Below are 20448 nucleotides of genomic sequence, written 5' to 3' on the forward strand. Positions count from 1 at the left end.
GAGCCACAACTACTGAGCCTGCGCGTCTGGAGCCTGTGCTCCGCAACAAGAGAGGCCGCGACAGTGAGAGACCCGCGCACGGCAATGAAGAGTGGCCCCTGCTTGCCGCAACTAGAGAAAGCCCTCGCACAGAGACGAAGACCCAACACAGCCAAAAATAAATAAATTAATAAAAGAAAAGAAAAAAAATTAAAAAAATAATACTCATAATTGTCGGTATTTTTTATGTTAGCCATCTTCACTGGTGTGTAGAAGTATCTCATTGTGGCTTTAATTTGTATTTGCCTAGTGGCTAAAGATGTTGAGTGTCTTTTTATGTGCTAATTTTCCATCTGTGTATTCTCTCTGGTGCAGTGCCTGTTCAGATCTTTTCTCCATTTTTAATTGAGTTGTTTGTTTTCTTATCACTGACTTTTAAGAGTTTCTTTAAATAGGCTGGATAAATGTCCTTTGTCAAATATGTGATTTGTAAGTAATTTCTCCCAGTCTTAGCTTATCTTTTCATTCTCTAAACAGTTTCTTTCGCAGAGCAAAAGTTTTTAATTTTGATAAAGTCCAATTCATCAATTTTTTCTTGAATTGTATTTTTGGTGTCATATCTAAGCAGTTTTTGCCTAATGAAAATTTTCTCCTTTGTTTTCTTCTAGAAGTTTTATACATCATAGTTCACATATAGATCTATGATCCTTTTTAAATTAATTGTTAATTATGTTGTGCAGTTTAGGTTGAAGTTTTATGAGGTTTCTTTTGGTTTGGTTTGGTTTGGTTTTTGCATTTGGATGTCCAGTTATTCCAGTAACGTTTTTGAAAAGACTATCTATCCTCTGTTGAAGTGCTTTTGCAACTTTGTCAAAAATCAATTGGCCATATTTGGGCAAGCTTATTTTTGGACTCTATTCTGTTCCATTAATCTATGTGTCCATCTCTTGGCCAATACCACACTGTCTTGACTACTGCATAAATCTTGTAGTAAATCTTGATAATGGGTAATGTAATTCCTCCAACTTTATTCTTCTTCAAAATTATTTTGGCTCTTCTTGATCCTTTGCCTTTTCTTATAAATTTTAGAAGCAGCTTGTCCATACCTACAAGATATGCTGCAGGGATTTTGAAGAGAATTGCATTAAAATTTATAAAGCAACTTGGGAAAAATTGACCTCTTTATTATGTTGAATCTTTCAATCCATTAGCATAACAGGTCTTAGCATTTACTTAGGTCTTTGATTTATTTCATCAGCATCTTCTAGTTTTTAGTATACAAATCCTATACATGTGTTGTTAGATTTATAGCTAAGTATTTCATCTTTTTAGGGTTATTGTAAGTGGTATTTTTTAACTCCAGTTTGCAATCGTTTATTGTAATTATATAGAAATATGATTGATTTTCTATATATAGAAGTGTTTTTGTCTATTACATAGAATCTTTTACATGTTGTCTGTGAAAAGGGACAATTTTACTTCTTCCTTTCCAATCTATAAGGCTTTATTTTTCTTGTCTTATTATGCTGGCTAAGAATTCTAGTGCAATGTTGAGTAGGAGGAGTGAGAGTAGACTTCTTTGCCTGTTCCCAATATTAGGGAGGAAGCCTTATGATATTAACTGTAGATTTTTTGTAGATGCCCCTTATCAAGTTAAGGACATACCCTTCTATTTTAGTTTACTGAGAGTTTTTATTATTATTACTATTATTACGAATTTATCACAAATTATTACGAATGGATGTTGAATTTTGTCAAAGGTTTTTTCTGCATCAAATAATTTGACCATTTGTTTTTTATTCTTTAGGCTATAAATATGGTGTATTACATAATTGATAATCAAATATTGAACCAGACTTGCATTTCTGTGATAAACTCTACTTTGCCGTGGTGTATTATTCATTTTGAAAATATAGACATACCTCGTTTTACTGTGCTTCATTTTATTGTGCTTCACAGATATTGCATTTTTTAACAAATTGGAGGTTTATGGCAACCCTGTGTCATGCAAGTCTATCAGTGCCATTTTTTCCAACAGCATAATTTTTTAATTAAGGTATGTATGTTGTTTTTTAGATATAATGCTATCGTATGCTTAATAGACTACAGTACAGTGTAAACATAACTTTCATGTGCACTGGAATACCAAAAAATTCCTGTGACTCTCTTTATTGTGATATTCGCCTTATTGTGGTAATGTGGAACCAAACTCACAATATCTCTGAGGTATACCTGTAGCTGGATTTGATTTGCTAAAATATTTTTGAGGATTTTAGCATCTGGTTTATGAAAGATAATGATTTCTAATTTTACTTTCCTGCACTATCATTGTCTGTTTTTGGTATCAGGGTAATGCTGTCCCCTCCTCTATTTTCTGGAAAAGTTTGTAAAAATTGGGGATATTTCTTTAATCTTTCATAGAATTTGCCAGGGAAGCTATCTAGACCTGGATATTTCCATTTGGAAGATTTTTAATTTAAAATTCAATTCCATTAATAAGACATAGAAATAGGCTATGTATCTATTTCATCTTGGGTTGGTTTTGGTAGTTTGTGTTTTTCAAGAAATTGGTCCATTTAATCTTAGTCATCAAATGTATATATGTAGGTAGAGTGCATAATATTATTTTCTTATCATTTTAATGCCTGAGGGATCTTTACTGAAAGCCCTTTTTTCATTTCTGATATTGGTAATTTGAATCTTTTCCCCTTTTTATAATTGACCTTTTCAGAAAAACAGCTTTGGCCCTATTGATTTTCTCTTCTGTTTTCGGTTTCCAATTTTATAGATTTCCACTCTCATCTTTATTATTTCCTTCTTTCTGCTTGCTTTGGTTTATTTTGCTCTTTTTTTCTAACTTCTTCAGTTGGAAGCTCAGAATATTGATTTTAAACTTTTCTTCTTTTCTAGTATAAGCATTTAATACAATAAATTTCTTCTCGGCACTTTAGCTATAACACACAAATTTTGATATTTTGGGTTTACATTTTGTTCATTTTAAAATATTTACTAATGTCCATTGAGACTTCTTCTTTGACCAATGGATTATTTAGAAGTATGTCATTTAATTCCAAGTGTTGTAGATCATTCTGATATCTTTCTGTTATTGAGCTGTAGTTTAACTCACACTTTGTATAATTTCAATTATTTAAAAATTTTTAATATTTTCTCATGATCCAGAATATAAGCTTTAGTGAATGTTCTGTGGACACTTGAAAAGAATGTGTACTCTGATGTTGAGTTGAGTGTTCAATAAATGTCAATTAGATCCAATTTGTTGATGGTGTTTTTCAGTTCTTCTATATTATTACTGGTTTTCTGGTCTACAGGTCCTATCAGGTTTTCAGAGAGGAATGTTAAGTCTTCAGCTACAATTGCATATTTATCTATTTCTCCTTTCAGTTCTGTCTGGTTTTGCTTCCTTTATCTTGAAGCTCTATTGTTCGGTGCATATCAAAGTGTGTTTTAGATATGATACTGTCTCTCCAGGGAAGTGGGGATATTTTGTATATTAATCATGTAGAATAAAAAAAGTACTGTGCAAAAAACTTTGGATTATTATGTCGTGCAGAAAAAAAATTACCATGCTAGTCCTGAAACAGCGATTCTTAGAAGAGCCTGCTTGCAAGGTTGGCTCTTGGCTAGTATCTGGGAACTTAACTGGTAAACAATTCCCTATACTGACATAAAACATTTGTAAATATTAAGAGTGGCTCACTGTGCCTAAACTGTTGATATAAAAAATATAGTTTATGCTGAATACCCAGTTTCCTTCTGGGAATCTAGAATTTTGGTACATGCTAGGCAGAGGGTGCCTATATTACTTACCCTTTATAAAAAGCCTGAATTTCTAGACTCAAAGAACTTCCCTGGTAGACAACACTGCACATGTCACAACTCATCAATGGAAGAATTAAGCACATCCTGTGTGAATGCACTGGAGAGAACTTTGGAAGTTTACCATTGGTTTTCTTCTGGACATCACCCCATGTGCCTTTTCCCTTTGCTGATTTCACTTTGTATCCATTACTGTAATAAATCTTAGCTGGAAGTATGACTATATGATAAGTCCTATGAGTCCTTCTAGTGAATCACTGAACCCGGGGGTGGTCTTGGGGATCCCCAACACATATGTCTTCTTCTTAATGAATTGACTCTTTTGTCATTTTGTAAAGTCCCTAGTTATCCCTTTACTCTGAAGTCCACTTTGTCTGATATCAATATAGTCACTCCAGCTTTCTTTGATTAGTGTGTGTATGTTGTATCTTTTTGGCATCCTTTTACTTCTTTTTTTTTTAATTGGAGTATAATTGCTTTACAATGTTGTGTTAGTTTCTGCTGTTTGTGGATCAGCTATATGTATACATATATCCCCTCCTTCTTGGACCTCCCTCCCACCCCACCCACCATCCCAGCCATCTAGATCATCACAGAGCACCGTTTTACTTTTAACCTATCTGTATCATTATACTTGAACTGAGTTTTGTGTATATAGCACATAGTTGGGTCATGGTTTTAGTTTTTGTTTGTTGGTTGGTTTGTTTTTTTAATCCATTCTGACAATATCTTTCCTTTAATTGATGTGTTTAGACCATTTACATTTAAAGTAGTCATTGATAGGTTTGGATTTAGGTGTACCATTTTATTGTTTGTTTTCTATTTGTTCCCACTGTTTTTTAGTCCTCTGTTTTTCCCTTTCCTGCCTTTTTTTGGATTATGTGAACATTTTTGGCATCCAATTTTAATTAACCTATTGTCTTTTTTTTACTATATCTCTTTGCATCATTATTTTAGTGCTACCTCTAGGAATAATAATATACATACTTAACTTTTTTAAAAAATTGTATTGAGATATAATTGACATATAACATGATATTAGTTTCAGGTGTACAACATGATTCAATATATGTATTTATTGTGAAATGATCCCCACAATAAGTCTAGTTAACTCCCACCGCCATACATAGTTACAATTTGTTTCTTGTGATGAGAACTTATAAGAACTTATAAGATCTACTCTCTTGGGACTTCCCTGGTAGCTCAGTGTTTAAGAATCCACCCGCCAATGCAGGAGACTCAGGTTCGAGCCCTGGTCCAGGAAGATCCCACATGCCGCGGAGCAACTAAGCCTGTGCGCCACAACTACTGAGCCCGCGCTCTAGAGCTTGCTGTCTCGTTTCATCCCTCCCCTATCCCAAAGGGTGACAAGTATTATCATCTCCCCTTAAGAAGTTGTCTCTTGAGCCTCAGGGAGATGGAATACCACCCAAGGACTCTGCTGAGATATGGTGGAGCCAGGATTTGGAAGCAGGACTTGCAAGCTCTGAAGGCCCTGCCCTCTCCTTGGAGCCAGACTGATGCTGTGTGGATCTTTTGCAAACAAGTTCCTCTGGGGACATGTGAGAGGGTTTACCAAAAAGTGCAACTCAATCAATGTACAACAAATTCCATCCTATAGAGAATAAAGTTTCGGAGTCTTTTACAATATGTCCAAAGAACTCAAGGTGCTCAGTGGGAAAGAACACAATTCAGTGTGCACATGTTCATGCTTCCAAACTCAAGGGATGATATTTAGACAGAAAATCCTTCCCTGCTTGCGGGGGCCAGATGGATCACGTTCTCATCTCGTAGCCACTTTGAAAAATCTCAACCAGGTCTCCAGGTGTAGTGTTTGCCCTGCCTGCCCTAGAACAGCCAGATGTACATGAATCTGAGGCCCACCGCCCAGAGAGTGTCTTCTTTGGGGGTAAGGGGGGATGCTTCAGCTTCATCAACTGGTGGGAAACTCGGAAGGTGCAAGCAGTTGTCTCGGCCGGCACCCTCACCACCACCACCCCCCACCGAGACATGGGAAAGGAGGGAGGGTCCAGGGACTGTGCTGGCTGAGTACACGTTCATTCAGATGTGCCTTCACATGCACAGGGCTGTGTGGATGTGTTTCTGCATATGTGTACTCATGACACGGTATGTACAGCATCTTTCCAACATGTCCAAGAGCCAGGCCCACCCAGGACGACACTGAGCAGTCAGTCTTGAGTCCCTGCCCTTCTTGCACACTGACCCTCGAGCCCAGCACCCCCTGCTCGTGGTGTTCAGGGTCACACTGCGTCCCCCACTTAGATCCCCTCCTGGCCTCAGGATACCCTTCTCTCAGAGCTGATGTCCTGAAGATGCAAGTTGAAGGGATCTTAATGTGACCCAACGGGCAATTCGGCCAGGGACCAGGACCTTGTGGGATCACACAGCTGTCTGCAGTGGGGTGGACACCTGCCATGTGGCCCTCGAGGGCGATGACTTGCTCAAGGTCACTTGTGTGAAGAGCTCGAGCTGGGTCTTTCCTCTGCCCACATCTCTCACTAGGCACCCCATGGTCCTGACTTTCTTCCCTTCCTCACCCCATGTTCCACCCCAGGGCACCCCAGCTGCCAGAACTAATACTCTTTCTACTCCCTCTACATTCCTGATCTGGGGAACGACATCCCCCCTTCTAACCCCTCCTCCAGGTTTCCCAGTCCCAAAAGAGGGCCATCCTAAGTCTTCCATCTCCCTAGCACTTCCTTTCCCTCTGCCCCTCCTTCACCCCAACTCCTGCCACCTGCATCCAATCACGAAGTCCAGTCAATGCCAACCCTGGAAGTTTCTGCTGCATTCACTGCCTCGTCCGTCTCCCATCCACTGACTTGGTCCAGGGCAGCCCCGTCCCTGCCTCTGTGACCCCCTCGGCCCCCTGACTGCCCCCCTGCCGGAGTCCAGCTCCAGCGGGACAGGATAACCTGAGGTAGGGAATGGAGTCGGCGAGGACAGAGCAGCACCACTCAAAAGGGTTGCAAGCATCTGACAGTTTATTGTAAAAACTTAAGTCCTTATATATCATTAAATGATTATTTAACCTTATCATAACAACTAGTTATTAGGCTCTCAGTTATTTTCAAATAGTCATATCAATACTACAATGGTCCAGACATAATAATCTTTCTTTGTGGTCATCTTATTTTTTCCATGCCCTGAGGCAAGGTACGTTCCCATCATTGTGGTTTTCTCGGTTAGATGAATATCTCTTCGTATTAGCAGTCTCTGTTTCAAGTGTACCATTGGTCCATGACCACAGTCTCTCAGGTGTTTACTTTCCTTGATGTTATCAATTATGAAAGAGCGTATAGTTCAAAACATTCTCATAATACAATGATTACACAATTCTTATAAATGTGTAACATAAATTCACTTCAAGGGCAAGTTACATTAAAAGGTAAATCATTCTTAAAGTATTTACAATATATACCTTGTGACTGTATTGCTTTTGCGCGCCAATTACCGGATCTGCTATAGATAGCATATAAAACATCAACTTCAAATCTATTCCTGGCTACTTTCAATGGTCGTAAACATCCCTTAATATAAAACCAGACATATCCAAAACACCATATTTTGGCCATAATACTTTTAGTTTCTCCTACAATGTTGGATCTCGTAATCTAAACATATTATTCCCCAATCCTTTAACCCAAACAGGAGGAGGTGGGGTGGGTATAGGCAATGTGGGAAATACAGTTGTTATAATTATCTCAGGGGGTCGTCTCAACAATTGTTCTCGGGGCTGAAATCCCCCAAGCACTCCCGGGATGAGTAACACACTTCCAAGTAACAACAGGGGTAATGTTATGAGGTTCCCACCAAACCGTGGCGAGAAGCTTTGCTTTCTTATCCGCGAAGCGTCCCAAGCTTTGCTCAGGGCACTAGCTGTGCTAGTTTCACTTCGCGGCGTCTGGATGGGCTCCAACATCTCCCCCTTTTTTATTTTTTAATAAGGCGGTGTGAAACTCAATGCGGATTTGATGAATGGCTCGAAAAATTACTTTGATGACGACTGGAAAAAATATAATAAACAAAATAAATATAATTAGAGTAGCCCCATAGTTTATTAATATGCCAGTAAATGAATGTTGATTTAAAAAGGATTGAAAATTTTGAAATAATGAACTGGCAGCCTTTCCAGGATCTTCATTAAACTGAGAGGCTGCTAAATCATGAATTTGAGAATGTAATTTATCTAAATCCAATCCAACATTACTGGAATTCCAAATATTTAAAATATGCATTTGTATTTTTTCCCAAGGATATTCTGTACTATTAACTTCTAAAGGTGTTACACATATCCATGAATATTTTTTATGGCATGATAATGATAATCTCACTTTCAATGCTGTTAATTCTTGACCTATATGTAATACTGCTTCTTCTAATGCATCAACTTTAGCTTCCAGCTTTCTATCTATAGCTTCTTGTGTAGCAAGGGCAAAGGAAATATTACGAGACAGCATGTTAGCATATTCAGCAGTTTGTACTTCTTTACCTAGGCTATAAGTTGATATAGCAAAAGAACTTATAGTGGCAATTAATGCAGATATCCCTAATATTAAAGTGGCAACAAAGCGTTCTGGCCGTAATAATGCATTCATCTCTTTTAATATTTCTACACCTAAATCACTATACCAAGGATCACTCATAGTAACTGGCAGCATAATATAAGCTGGTCGTTTTAATAATAACACTATTTTGGCATTACTATTAGGATTTAAACAAGTAGTTAAAAAACAAGTTCTACAAGTAACATAATATCTGCCATTATTTTGTACAATTTGTAATTTAGCAGTTTGATCAGCAGTAAGTAGAGAATAAGGCGAAGTAACACAAGCTTGTACATTATATATAGCCTTTTTCCTTGTGGGTCGTGTTAAATTAACTGATTGTATAGCTAAAGGTAATTTCCACAATTGGGGTTGTGTATAAGTAGTATTTTTTTCTTTATATATTAAAATAGGTGGTACCCATCCTCCTACATTCCATCTATTTACTTTTAAAGGTAAAGGCAAAAAGGCATCTGTCCAGTTATAATAGGCACTGCTTTTAAAATATGACCTATAATCAATATCTATATTTTCATAACTCCAATCGTATATATCATTATCAGTGCCTAGTATAACAGTTTTTAATCCTTCATTATATATACAATATATCCAATTAGGAAAACCAGCAACAGGGTCTATTAAATTCCATTTATCAACTTTAGTTGTTTTTAATGTGGCACAATCTGAAAATCCCTTGGGATGTTTCTTTGCAATATTATCTTTACTTCCTGGACTGGGAAATTTTCCTATAAGGGACCATAAGTCCCATTGTAATCCACTAGAATGATAAAATAACCTCAGTGAGTGTGTTAACATTCCCGAAAGAGTAGTGGATAAGCACCCATTTTTAATTCTATTAGGGCTTTTATTTCCCTTAAATAACAAAAAACATATTGGGGGAGCATCAGATTGCCCCTCAAAAGTATAATTCCAATTAGTAATAAATTGTCCATAATTTTGTACATTTCCATTGCCTCCCGTTAATTCAGGTAAAGAAGAAGTTATAGGTATAGCAGGATTTTTCCAATTTACTACATGTAACATTGGTGGATCTGGAAAATAGGCCCAATAAGTAGCATTTTTAGCAGTGCAAAAACATACCTGTGTAGTCAATATGCTTATGAAAGCCAGCAAAAGTGTAGAGCTGTTCAATGGCAAATTTTGTGATCTTACCAATCCTTCAGCGTCTTCAGAGAGCCTTTTTATTTGTCCCCAAGTTACCGGAGAGGAACTTTTCGTTGCATGGGCAAGCCGCTTTCTCTTATGTGGACTGGATATCTTAATATTTGTCTCAGAGGGGGATGGCATGTTTTCAAGTGACATCTGTTGCATCGGCGGTATCAACATTTCTGGAGTCAGTTTTGTTTTCTCTTTTTTCGTGGAGGCGCAGTTTTGATTCATTTGTAACCTTTTCTTCGGAAATTTTTCTTAAAGTATAATGCCTTATTAGTCTATCCGGTAACCAGATGGGGGAATCCAAATCCTGTGGGAATACACAAGCATATCCTCTTCCACTGGTTAGCAAAACATCTGGTCCTTTCCATTTTCCTGTTAAAACATCCTTCCAATAAACTAACGGTTTTTGGGTATCTAAGGGCTTTTTCCAATGAATATGCATAGGACTAAACCCTTCTGTATTTAAATTTAAATAGTTTAAAACAAATAAAGCATGATTAATAATATGATGAGGAGAAACATGTTTATATTCTCCTTCCTGTAATTTATTAATCATAATTTTTAGAGTATGATTAGCTCTTTCTACTATTGCTTGACCCTGAGGATTGTATGGAATTCCTGTAGAATGTATTATATTAAATGTTTGGCAAAATTGTTGAAAAGCCTTGGAGATATATGCCGGTCCATTATCAGTTTTTATCTTTCGAGGAATACCCAAATAGGCAAAGCAAAAAAATAAATGCTGTATTACATCCTTATAGGCTTCTCCTGTTCTGGCAGTGGCCATAATAACATGAGAATATGTATCTATGCATATATGTACATAAGAAAGTTTTCCAAAGTTACTTATATGGGTTACGTCCATTTGCCATAAATCATTAGGTAGCAATCCTCTAGGATTAACACCACTTTTGGGCAAAACATTATGTATGGGACATCCTTCACATTGTTTAACAATCTCTCTGGCAGAAATGTAGCAGTTTCTATATGGGGAAATAATTTTGTTACATATTTAGAATCAGTATATATATTAACCTTTTGATCAGTGGTTCTTTCCATGATTTGAATAATGGCTATAATTTCGGCTTTTTGGGCAGAACATTCCTCAGTGGAAAAAGTATATCTCTCTTGTCCTAATATTATTGTAGCTCTACCATTGGAGGAGCCATCAGTAAACGCTAAAAGAGCATTTTGTAAAGGCTCAGCTGAATACCAATTTGGAAAAATCATTGCATGGTTATTAAAAAATTGCAATAATGGATGTTTTGGTAAATGATATAATATTTGACCTGAATATGCTGCCAAAGCTATACCCCAAGAATCATCCATACATAATAATGTCTCAAATTGCTCTTTGGTAAAAGGTACAATAATATTATCCATATCTTTACCAAATAACTCTCGGCTTCTTCTACGGCCTTTAATAATTAAATTACTTACTAAATCTGGATAGGCTGCAACCACTTTCTTTTGTGTGGCTGCCAAGTGTATCCACTCTAAAGGACCTTGTTGCCATAACAATCCTGTAGGAGTTATAGGTGTAGCTAAAATGCAAAAATCCCAGCTGGAATCATAATTAATTCTTTGAACAAATGACCTTTTCATGGCCATTTCCACAGTCTGTAATGCAATTTTTGCCTCTTTAGTAAGATTTCTGGGGGATAAAGGATCAGCATTTCCTTGTAAAATGTTAAACAATGGTTTTAATTGAGCTGTAGTAAGTTTTAAAAATGGCCTGATCCAATTTATATCCCCCAGCAACTTTTGAAAATCATTTAAGGTAATTAATTGATCAGTTCTTAATTGAAATGAAATATGACTTATAGTCTGTTCATTAATTAATCGTCCTAAATAATTATAAGGAGGAGTTGTTTGTATTTTTTCTGGAGCCACTTTAAGACCCCACTCCTGTAAAGAGTCAATTAGCTCCTGTAAAACTTCTTGTAAAATAACTCTATCTTTATGAGCCAATAAAATATCATCCATATAATGAATTAAATATAAATCATCATATTTATGTCTTACTTTTAATATGGCTTTGTCAACAAATTTTTGGCACAAAGTAGGACTATTTTTCATGCCCTGTGGCAAAACTTTCCATTGATATCTTTGATAAGGTCTTTTAAAATTACTGGAGGGAATACTAAAAGCAAACCTTATTTTATCTTTTTCATATAATGGAATGGTAAAAAAGCAATCTTGTAAATCAATAACAATAATAGCATAATTATTAGGAATGGCTACAGGAGAGGGCAAGCCTGGTTGTAAAGGTCCCATAGTTTCCATAGTCTTATTAATAGCTCTTAAATCTTGTAATAATCTCCATTTTCCTGATTTTTTTTTAATAACAAATATAGGAGTATTCCAAGGACTATTAGATGGTTCAATATGTCCAGCCAACAATTGCTGTTGAACTAAATCTTGAGCAGCTGACAATTTTTCTGTGGTTAAGGGCCATTGTTCTACCCATACTGGGTCATCAGATTTCCAAGTAATGGGGTCAGCTGTTTCCTTGACAATGGCCCCAGTTATAAATTTGAATATCCTATTCCTGTTCTTCCTATATTTTGTTTAGCCAAAATAGGGTAAAGTCTCCCTTGTTGCTGTTTTCCAAGTCCTTTATCTGGATCATATCCCATCTTTACCATTTGTGCTGATACCCAATCATCCGGACTATATAGGAGCATTCCCATTTGAGATAATATGTCTTGTCCCCACAAAGAGACTGGTAAACCAGGTATTACGTAAGGACAAAAGGATCCAGCCTGTTTATTCTCTGTATTGACCCATTCTAACATAATGGAACTCTTTGCTACTGTAGGAGCTTCACCTAAACCAGTTAGTATATTTTCTGTCATATGACAGGGCCAATTAGAGGGCCAATCTTTTCCAGCAATGCATGAGGTATCAGCTCCAGTATCCAAAAGACCTTGTATATTTTTTCCATTAATAGTTAATGTTTTCAAGGGTCGATTCCTAGTTATTTCTTGTATCCAAAATACCATATCACTGGAACCAAAGCCCCTTTCCTTTCTAGCTTCCTGTGTTAAAATTTTGCCTTGTTTGTAGTAAGGCAGTAGCAATAATTGAGCAATTCTTTGGCCTTTAAATATTTGTTGAGTTTTAAGAGGTGGGGCTACTAAAATTTGAATTTCTCCAGAGTAGTCTGAATCTATAACCCCTGGTATTACTGAGAGACCAGATAAGGATGTAGAACTTCGCCCTATTATGAGCCCCAAAATTCCTTCTGGCAATGGTCCTGATATCCCTGTAGGGATTTTTACTGGAGGGGAATCTGGTGTTAATATTGTGGAGGTGGCGGCACTGAGGTCCAATCCTGCACTCCCTGGGGTGGCCCTGAAGAGTTCGCTGATTGGCCGGAGGGCAGAAAGGGATTGAGTGTCTGTAACTGGCATAGCGCCCCTATTGTTTGTGGGGCCTGGAACGAGGCCCTCCGCATGTTTCCCGAAGGAATGTTTTCATCTGATTTGCCTGGAAAAACTGGGGTAGAAAATATAGGGGCAGGAGGCAGCAATTGACCATTTTTATGATATTTGGATCTACATAATTTAGTCCAATGATTTCCTTTTCCACACCTCTGGCATGGAGTGCTAGGCATTCCACTAAGAGGAACTGTATATTCATTTTTTAAAGTAGTTGGTAATTTTTCAGGACTTTGTTTGTTTGGACATTCCCTACTAAAATGACCTCCTTGTCCACAAGCAAAACAATTTCTATTTTTAGCTTTAATATTTGGCCCTTGTTTTTGTATTAAATTATTCATACATTGTGGATAGCTTTCTCCTTTCAAGGCAGCTGCTATTGCCACTCCCTGTAAAAAGGAAGGACCCACATCAGAACATTGTTTAATAAAGTCAGAGATATCTCCAGTTTTTCTAATAGGTCTAAGCAAGGTTTGACATACTGGGCTAGCATTTTCATAGGCTAATTGCTTTATTAAAATTTTAGTTGCTTCTTCATCAGAAATTACTCTTTTAACTTCTTGCATTAATCTGGATACAAAATCCTCATAAGGTTCTTCCACTTTTTGTTTTAAATCACTTAATGTGGAAGCTTTACCAGGCATAAGTGGGAGAGCTTTCCAAGCATTAATTGCACACATAGTTACTTGCCATAAGGCCTCTTTTCCCATATACATTTGCTGTTGTGCTGAATAATAATCTCCTTCTCCTAATAACATATCCAAGGTAACATCATAGTTTCCTCGCCTCTTATTGGTAACATGCTGTTTTTTAGCTTGTTCTTCATATTCAGTTTTCCATAGTAAATATTGCCCTCCTGACAAGCAAGCTTTAGCAACCTGAATCCAATCATAGGGGGTCATCCATCTATTTGCCAAGGCATCCAACAATGTTATAGTATAAGGGGCTATGGGACCATAATTTACACATGCAATTTTTAATTCTTTCAATAATTTTAGTGGCAAAGGATCCCAGTATATATCATCTTCAAATTTTCCTCCATACATAACTGGAAAACATGCTGCAAAAGTATAATCTGTATCATCATCATCTATTCTTCTATGAGCTCTTCGAAATTTATTAAAATCTCCCTTAGCTCCTTTACTAAAAGGAGGCGGAGGCCCTTGAAAGGGAGGATTAAAACCATCTTTGGTCCCTTTGCTAAAAGGAGGTGGTGGTGGTGGAGGCCCTTTAGAATTAGGAGCATATGGTGGATCTTTTAATTGCATTTTAGGGGCTGTAAGATAAGGTTGGTTTATTGGAGGTCCCACAAAAGTAGACCTTCGTATTGGTCTTTTATCAACTTTAATTGGAAAAATACGAGGATCAGATTTTAATGTAGGAGGTATATCATATTTTTTCCTCTCATAATCATATGCAGCTGCATCTAAATCATCTTGATCTGCAGCTGGTAATTCCTCATCTTTATTAGACTCATCTTGGTCATCAGGTTCCTCATCCTCCTCTGAGTCCGAATCTACTTTGCAATTTCCAAAGTTAGCAGCCATAATTTCTATTTCAGTGTTTTCAGAACCCGAAGGCAAAAGGGAAGTAGCCTTATTGGATTTCTCATCTGGTTGTGACTTTTGTCCCTCCGGCAAGGGGGCAATGCTTTCTTTAATTAGATTCCAAAGTGCAAAAGTATCCACTGGCACCTTTTCTGGGCCAAAATGGCTATAATATACCTGTAAAGTTTCTCTAAACTTTTCCCAGGTTTGTATATTAACAGTACCCTGGTCAGGGAACCAAGGACATTGCTCCTGTACAAATTGAAAGAACGTAGTTAGTTGCCTACTTGTTACCTTTATATCTCTCCCATTTAACATATGCTTAACAATATCAATAAATAATTGTCTTTCTTTAGATTCAGAATGTCCCATATTTATATACCTTATTATTCACCCTTCCTTACCAACCTTTTCTAGTTGGGGGTCTGCAGCACCCTAGGTGAGACTCCTATCCGTTCGAAAAATACTTACCCACTCTTCAGGTCCCTGTGCGGGCGCCACCTGCCGGAGTCCAGCTCCAGCGGGACAGGATAACCTGAGGTAGGGAACGGAGTCGGCGAGGACAGAGCAGCACCACTCAAAAGGGTTGCAAGCATCTGACAGTTTATTGTAAAAACTTAAGTCCTTATATATCATTAAATGATTATTTAACCTTATCATAACAACTAGTTATTAGGCTCTCAGTTATTTTCAAATAGTCATATCAATACTACAATGGTCCAGACATAATAATCTTTCTTTGTGGTCATCTTATTTTTTCCATGCCCTGAGGCAAGGTACGTTCCCATCATTGTGGTTTTCTCGGTTAGATGAATATCTCTTCGTATTAGCAGTCTCTGTTTCAAGTGTACCATTGGTCCATGACCACAGTCTCTCAGGTGTTTACTTTCCTTGATGTTATCAATTATGAAAGAGCGTATAGTTCAAAACATTCTCATAATACAATGATTACACAATTCTTATAAATGTGTAACATAAATTCACTTCAAGGGCAAGTTACATTAAAAGGTAAATCATTCTTAAAGTATTTACAATATATACCTTGTGACTGTATTGCTTTTGCGCGCCAATTACCGGATCTGCTATAGATTGCATATAAAACATCAACTTCAAATCTATTCCTGGCTACTTTCAATGGTCGTAAACATCCCTTAATATAAAACCAGACATATCCAAAACACCATATTTTGGCCATAATACTTTTAGTTTCTCCTACAATGTTGGATCTCGTAATCTAAACATATTATTCCCCAATCCTTTAACCCAAACAGGAGGAGGTGGGGTGGGTATAGGCAATGTGGGAAATACAGTTGTTATAATTATCTCAGGGGGTCGTCTCAACAATTGTTCTCGGGGCTGAAATCCCCCAAGCACTCCCGGGATGAGTAACACACTTCCAAGTAACAACAGGGGTAATGTTATGAGGTTCCCACCAAACCGTGGCGAGAAGCTTTGCTTTCTTATCCGCGAAGCGTCCCAAGCTTTGCTCAGGGCACTAGCTGTGCTAGTTTCACTTCGCGGCGTCTGGATGGGCTCCAACACCCCCCCACCTCCTGCTCCCATCACTCCACATCCAGTCTCCCCAAGACCCTCTGTGACCTGCCTCCTAAGGGCACGTCTGCCCGTGACCTTCCTCTGACCTCAGAGCACAGGGCAGGTCCTTTGGGCAGCTCACAGCCCTTCCTGACCTGCCCTCCTCTCCTCTCCTCGCCCTCCCTGCTCCACCCAGGCTGACTGGATGACTTGCCCTTTCCCTGACCCGCTGCTCGTTGTTGCCTCTGCTCCTGTGCACATCCAGTTCTCTCTGACCCCACACCCTGCCCCATACCCCCCTTCCTCTTCTCCCCCATCAGACACCCCACATCTGAGAAGCTGCACTGCAGGCCCCAGCCTGGTCAGCTGCCACCCTCTGGGTCCCCAGGCGCCCAGGACCTCCCCGTCTCCCCCCTGGTTGTGTCGTGCTGTGATTCCCTGTTCCTGTCTGCACCCCTCTGGGCTTGGAGCTCCATTCAGGCAGGATTCTGTGTGCTCGTCCCTCCCTCTCTGCAGCTCCAGCATCCAGTGAGGGGCTTGGCTTGGGACAGGAGCAAAGCAATTGTGCAAGCAGGAGGGCTGGGGGCTCCGCAGGGCCAGGACTCCTGCGCAGCTCCTCTGGTCTCTCATCCCAAGGCACCTTGTCAGCCAGGGCAGGGCCAGAGATGGTCTCCATCCGCAGAACATGTAGGGACTATTCACTCCATCCCTAAATGTCCCCAGATGTCTAAGACCATGGCCAGGGCACTGTCAATAGCAGTGCTGAGCTGAAGTCTACACTTGGCCCCCATCTGGATGAAGAAACAGGGGATCGTCACTAGGGGTGGGGAAGTTCCCTTCTGGAACGAGGCCAGACAACCTCCTGTTTTTAAGATTATGATACATGCCTTCCTGGAATTGTTCCGTTTCCTGGAATAAATGTATAAACACAGCTTATCTTTTTCAGCTGCACACCACTGAGCTGAATCCAACCCCGCCTAGAACTTCAATCACACAGAAAATCAAGGCTGCTGGATATTGCACAGCTTAAACTAGAATGGTCTTGAACTGGGAGGAAAAGACTGTGAAAGGAAGAGGGGAGACAGAGGTGCTGTTTGGGGGCTGAGAAGGGTCTAAACCCTCACCAGCAGCCGAGGGAGGCAAGACAGGGATTAGTTCGCCTCCCAGAGGCCCAAGGCTTCCCCCATAGACTCAGTATCGAGGCTCCTCTGTGAACTGGGTGTGAGCAAGCTGGGCCCCAAGACCCAGACAGACACAGCTTCTAGAACAAGGACCAGGTCCCCGCATGTATCACTCACAGTGCCTCCCCCTCCCCATGTGCCAGACGTGTAGTCTGCGGTCACAGAAAGGAGATATCCACTCTGCAGAGACCTCATGGTCCCCCAGGGAAAAGAGGCTCTTATATAATAACAGAATCCTTATACAAGTTTTCAAAATAGCAGCTGGTGCCCACTCTTCCCAAGACCAGCAAAGGGAAGTGAGGGAGCCAATCCACTATGGATTTTCCCTTATCAATCAAGAGGACACAGCGTAGACATCATGGAGCCCAGGCTGAGGGTGCTCTCCTGCCCGGCCTTCTAGATGGACTCCAGCACTTCACTCTTGGTTTCATCTGCACTGCTCAGGCTATGATTCACTGACCAAACTTGGATCAAAACTCCAAAGCCGGGACTTCCCTGGTGGCACAGTGGTTGAGAATCTGCCTGCTAATGCAGGGGACACGGGTTCGAGCCCTGGTCTGGGAAGATCCCACATGCCACGGAGCAACTAAGCCCATGAGCCACAACTACTGAGCTTGCACGTCTGGAGCCTATGCTCCGCAACAAGAGAGGCCACGATAGTGAGAGGCCCATGCACCGCGATGAAGAGTGGCCCCTGCTCGCCGCAACTAGAGAAAGCCCTCACACAGAAACAAAGACCCAACACAGCCAAATTTTAATTAATTAATTAATTAATTAAAAAAAAAAAAAAGCCCTGGGATTAAGAGGTACAAATTATTAGGTATAAAATAAGCTACAAGGATATACTGTACAACACAGGGAATATAGCCAATATTTAAAACAAAAAACAAAAAACTCCAAAGCCTGAGAAGGGGACCACAGTATGCAGTTGGCCCATCACACACAGAAGCAGGAAATTAAATTTATGTTCACATAAATAACTGGACACAATTGTTCATGGCAGCTTTATTTGTAATAGCCAAAAACTAAAAACAACTAAAATTATCCTACAACAAGTGAACTGTTAAACGAACAGTGATACATCCATATCGAGGAATATTACTCAGCAATAAAAAAGGAACAAACTGTTGCTGCAGGCAACAGCTTGGATGGATATCGAGGCAAATATGTTGAGTGAAAAAAGCCAATCTCAAAACTTCACATGTGTGATTTTATTTATACAGCATTCTCAAGAAAGACAAAATTGTAAAGGACAGATGAGCATTTTCCAGGGGTTAGCAATGGTAGGAGGGAGAGGAAGAGCTGTGATTATAGAGGTAGCTTGAGGGAGAGCTTTGTTGTAACAGAATTGTCTGTCTCCTGATGGTTATGGTGGTTACATGAATCTATACATGTGATAAAATGACATAAAACTATACACACACTTGTACCGATGACAATTTCCTGGTTCTGATATTGTACTATAGTTTTTTGTTTTTTGGGTTTCTTTTTTAATTAATTAATTAATTTATTTATTTATTTATGGCTGTGCTGGGTCTTCGTTTCTGTGCGAGGGCTTTCTCTCGTTGCGGCAAGTGGGGGCCACTCTTCATCGCGGTGCGCGGGCCTCTCACTGTCGCAGCCTCTCTTGTTGCGGAGCACAGGCTCCAGACGCGCAGGCTCGGTAGTTGTGGCTCACGGGCCTAGTTGCTCCGCGGCATGTGGGATCTTCCCAGACCAGGGCTCGAACCCGTGTCCCCTGCATTGGCAGGCAGATTCTCAACCACTGCGCCACCAGGGAAGCCTGTACTATAGTTTTGTTCGATGTAATTATTGGAGGAAACTGGCTGAAGATAATAGGACTTCTCTGTGTTATCTTTGCAACTTCCTGTGAATCTCTGAACTATTTTCAAAAGGGTTTGTAGCCACTGGACAGCGACAAAGATCCTTGATAGAAGGGACGTGTTGGAGGCAAGGTTCACATGTGCCCAGACTTATGCCTGAGGGTATTTCCCAAACCTTGGTGCAGGTAAACAGCGTCAGACATAGACTGACAGTCTCATTAAGGGCAGGAAGCAGATCAGAGTTCAGGGATTTTCTAAGACCACTGGGATTCAAGGATCAGGGTACCAGAGAACAGGGAGCTGCTGAGAAAGAGGCCCCCAAAACTTCATAAAAATGTCCCTTGGAAGAGTGAATGTGAATGTAAACTATAGATTTCAGGTGATAATGATGTGTCAATGTGGGTTCATCGATTATAACTATAATATAATACCTAGAGCAACCACCAAAAAAATCTACAAAAACACTATAGATAATAGAATTCTAAAAATGTTCAGGTAAGACAAAGAAAGGCAAGAAAAGTGAAGCAGAAGAACAAAAACAGAAGGAACAAAGAAAGTGTTTAAAACAGTGTAATGGCAGACCGATGCCCCTAACATATCAACAATTACATAAAATACAAATGGTTTAATAAATCAATTAAAAGAGAGAGCGATAGGATGGATTAAAAAAAAGCATGTTGTCTACAAGAAACTCATGTCAAGTATTGATATAATGATATGTGTAGGTCAAAAGTAAACAGAAAAATATACACACACAAACATTACTCAGAAGAGAGCAGGGAGACCATAATAATATCAGAAAAAGTAGACTTCAGAGCAAAGAAAATGACCAGGGACAGAGAGGAACATTTTATAATAATACAGGGGTCAATCCACCAAGAATACTTAGCAATCACAAATATGAATGTACCAAACAACAGAGCTTCAAATACATGAGGTGAAAACTGATTGAGGTGAAAGAGGAAATATATTTCTTATAGTGCAAGAGTGCTGGCAGTGAATTCTCCTAAGTGTTATTTATCAGAATCCATTTTTCTTTCACTTTTGCTCTTGAAAAATATTTTAGCTGGATACATACTCTGATTTCTCATTTTATTTTTCATCACTGTACAGATGTTTAATTGTCTTCTGGCTTATTCTGTTTCTGGTGATAAACTGTTCTACTGTATTTAATGTGTTTTTTTTCTCTAGCTGATTCTAAGACTTTTTAACATTGCTTTTCAACAATTTGGTTATCCTGTGCCTTTCTGTGATTTTCTTCGTTTTTATCCTGCTTGGGATTTGTTGAACTTTGCAAACTTTGAATTTATATTTTTCCTCAGATTTGTAAAATGATTGCGTCCTTGGTGGCCTTGGTGAGC

At 39.1% G+C, this 20448-nt stretch overlaps 1 long non-coding RNA gene across 1 annotated transcript; it reads left to right on the forward strand.

Annotated features, from left to right (window-relative positions):
* The first annotated feature begins 146 nt into the window (after positions 1-146).
* On the forward strand, positions 147-19770 carry LOC118898725. Its single transcript, XR_005020809.1, has 4 exons — positions 147-1431; positions 11755-11761; positions 12400-12402; positions 19761-19770. It is a non-coding gene; the product is annotated as an uncharacterized LOC118898725 (long non-coding RNA).
* The last annotated feature ends 678 nt before the right edge of the window (positions 19771-20448 follow it).

Source organism: Balaenoptera musculus, chromosome 8 (genome assembly GCF_009873245.2).
Source record: "Balaenoptera musculus isolate JJ_BM4_2016_0621 chromosome 8, mBalMus1.pri.v3, whole genome shotgun sequence".
Taxonomy (NCBI): domain Eukaryota; kingdom Metazoa; phylum Chordata; class Mammalia; order Artiodactyla; family Balaenopteridae; genus Balaenoptera; species Balaenoptera musculus.